A 3,807-nucleotide genomic window follows, 5' to 3' on the forward strand; every position below is an offset into this window, starting at 1 on the left:
TTTGTAAACTTATTCTTGATAATTGTTATATTGAACGTGCTGATTTATTTGGATCATACACCCTATGCTTGATAGTGGAAATTCAGAAATGAAAAGATTTTTCACTAAGTGGATTCTGCGAATTCATGCTAGTAGAACACTGCGCATGTACTGAAATCAGCGTTAATTTTCGAATTAGACGAATTAGACAGCTGATTGACAGCACGGGTGTGATCCAGATAAAAGAGCGCGGGCCAAACCTACGCATCAGAGTTGTAGTAATCGCTGTAATCAGTCAAGAGTGGCAGTAGGGGAACGTTGTCAGTATTGTAATGAAGTCATCAATGGTGGAAATAAAAAGCGAGCTAACCAAACAAAGAGTGTTTAAGTGATCGGCTAATTTCCCCAAGGTCGCTTTAACAAGCTGGTGGAGTTCCGGTTTCGGTGCCCGACGGCCCGGATTTTGTGTCGAAAATCCGATCAGTGGATGACTAGACGTGGCTATGGCCGTAATGTTTTAACCGGACCACTCCGGTTACCAACTGCTCGACCGTGGATGTTGTAATTAACATCATCATCATATGCAGACGGTGGATTAAACGCCAACATTAACGTTTACAGTCGCTGTCTAAAGGGAACTGAGACAAAAAATAAACAGAACTGAATATTGAGGGTTAAGTTCCAAGAAGTAGAAGCCGACGCGTGCGTGTCTTTCTTTTACGGAGTTACTTGCAGAACTAAGAGAAACAGGACAAGCTGAGTCAAGCCAAGTCAAGCCAGCACAAACCAGGTCAAGCCAGGACAAGCCAGGAAATCAACCCGCCAGATGGAGCGTAAGGCCTACTGATGTTGCGTACTCATTATTCCTTTTTCGTAACCTTTTCTAGCACCCTATGTTAGTTTTAAATAATATATTTATTAGTACTTACGTACTTGTGCTACTGTTCGTTGTGGTGATCCAATTCTGTTATCTTTTAGTTAAAAGTTTGCACCGACATTTAATTGGGATTGATAGGAATAGTGGTTGTTGCAATTTATGCCACTTAGGCCTAAAGCCTCTAAAAAGATCGTTACGCGTTCTCAAATACATCAGGCACAGCTGATTGAAACGCACAGAGAAAGTAATATTTGTGTTTGTCCTGTATCCGATATCATGAATGCTGCCCAAAAAGAAGAATTTAAAGCCTTCTTTACCTCTTTTCTGACGACAATAAAAGGCGATCTAGAAAAAGAAGCGCATACGACACGCACACAATTAGATTCTCTACAAAATAAGATTGACCAAAAAGCAACTAGTCATGATCACGGCTTGAAGCCAGAAATTTTTGATGGAAATCCTATAGCGGACGCGTCAGTATGGTTGGAGAATTTTCGTGGCATAGCCAAATGAAATAATTGGTCGGAGGAGTTGCAACCTAATGCTTTTTCACTCTATTTGCGGGGCATTGCGCACGCCTGCTTTGTCACATTAGCTGAGGAAACTACCAGCACTTTATCTGCTCTTTTTGATGCGTTTCGCGCACGTTTTGGCTCTGGCCCACAGGATTGGATTTTAAGTCAACAATTAAGTGCGCGTAAACACGCTCCAAACGAGCCCATCGACGATTACATTACTGATATTACGCGCCTATGCAAACGATTAAAATTGTCTGACGTAGAAACAGTGAGATATTTTATTGAGGTATTACAGGGCGACCTTCAAGCCTATGTGTCACTATAGGTAGGCCAAAGACGTTTCAGGAGGCCGAGTCTCAAGCGTATGAAGGACATCGTCAATCGCCGCCAGGCTGCTTCAGATACTCAATCTGTGTTAACGAAAATGCAAATCACGTTTACTAAATTCCTGGAGCAACCTTCAAGTACTTGAACAATGCGGTGATAGCCACCGCTGCGCCAGCTCCAGGTCCTTCAGCTGCTGAAAAGAAACTGGACGAATTGTCCAATCACATTAAAACACTCCAAAAACAACAACAGCGTCAGCAGCAGCACATAAACGCAACTTATGCTATGGCTGCTTATGATGATCAGCCTCCTGGGACATCGCGCCCTTTTCAACCTAGTAATTAGCAGGGACCAAACAGTCAACTAGACCAGTTACAGCGACGGTTAACATATTTAGAGAGTGTTCTAAGGCGGTATCAGAATCCGCGCCATTCCGCCAATCGCTCATATGACCGATCTTACAGAGGCTGGAATGATGAATATAGTAATGAATTCCGTATTCACCCCTTCTACAATCGACGTTCTATGTTAGCCATAGAGGAACCACCAAATTCCAACCAGGGAAACGCCTAAGGACTCTTGTTGGTACCCCAAGAGTCCGTTTTGGCAGAACAAAATTATTTAAATATTATAGACAAGGTTTTCGAAGAGCAACTAGAAACAACAATCAAGTTAGTTATAAGCCCAGAAATTGTTTTACCACTATAGATAGCAGATTCTCTCCAAGACATTCGGTTGCTCGACATAATGTTTCTACTTGTAAAACAGGTGTAAATAGTATTGATGATATTCGCACGGAATCGCCAATTGTAAATAGTCACAATCGCCTTGATGACAGTTTTTCTGACTCGCCTATTTCGGATATCGTGGTAATCCCGGGACACCCATATCCTTCTAAAAATATCGTGTCTGAAACACAGTCTAGGGAATCTTTATGTCCGCTTTCTTCGGCGACGAAAAATAGTAATCACAATGTAACTTTTGATAATACATGTTGAGAAAATTAAATACAGTTACCAAATTGAACCAGAGTTCTCAACATACGAGACGCAATAAAAGAAAGGTTAACAGAAATACACAAGTGAAAGTGCGCAAATATCATTTATCAGAAATTGAAAATAAAATGGAGACTGGCTATGTCCATATTATTATTACCAAGAGAATACCGCAAAATCAGACAGTTTTCTCACTCGGCGATGACGCCGCACAAGGTGTTAACAACATGTCAATTTGTCCCGATGGAAACATTAACGCTGGCGTTACCGTGATTATTGATAAACATCATAGTACCTACGTAGATGACCTAGAAAGGAAAGAATTACATCTCAAAGATGTTATCACCACAAACAGTGACGAAACCATAGGAAAACGGGAACGCATTGAAGAAGTTAAAAATAGATACAAGAAATCATAATATATCGTCAGTTAAATTAAAACCAATATTAAAACAGAAAAGAAGTTACCCAATTTTAAGAGAAGAGATTAACGAGAAAATATTTCACACAGAAATGGAAGACGCTCCAAAGGAAAATGAACAAAGCATTGTGAGTAAACAACCCTTGTAAACCCCTGATCAAGTTGTACAACAGGTTTTACCAAAATCTGACTTACGCAGTCAGACCACTTCAGGTATTTTCAGGACTAGGAATTTAGATTCGGAAGCCATACCCAATGTGCACACAAAGAAAACCGAAACTCTTTCGTATTCCCAGGAAATTACCACTGACTCTCGTCTCTTTGTCTTGCCCAGCCAAGCAAGCTGCCAAGAAGACTTAGTTCACGACAACGCGTGTGAAACACAGCAAATTTCCAGCTCCAAACATAATGAAACAAGCACAACAGTTGACTCAGCTAAAGATTTTTCTAAATTGCCAACTTACGAAGAAGCAGTAACCTTTCCTAGTTTAACAGAATATCTGACCAATACTCCTATGACGGAAGAAATAAGGAAAGTTTTGGATTTTGCAAGGCACAGCCCTCTAAAGGAAGCAATTGTTACTGTTTGTCAGGCCAATACACCTCCTTACAAATTCTTCATGCCAAAACAACGTAAACCACCCGATAAATCAGAAATTCCGTCTTGTATTACTAGAATGAGCCATTGAC

The 3,807-nt window shown here is 40.7% G+C and overlaps 1 pseudogene; it reads left to right on the forward strand.

Moving 5' to 3' along the window:
* Nucleotides 1–663: 663 nt before the first annotated feature.
* LOC149095494 (uncharacterized) lies at nucleotides 664–2,318 on the forward strand (annotated as a pseudogene).
* Nucleotides 2,319–3,807: the final 1,489 nt, after the last annotated feature.

Source organism: Orbicella faveolata, unplaced genomic scaffold (genome assembly GCF_042242905.1).
Source record: "Orbicella faveolata isolate gen_17 unplaced genomic scaffold, um_ofav_v1 contig_50, whole genome shotgun sequence".
NCBI classification, from domain to species: Eukaryota; Metazoa; Cnidaria; class Anthozoa; order Scleractinia; family Merulinidae; genus Orbicella; species Orbicella faveolata.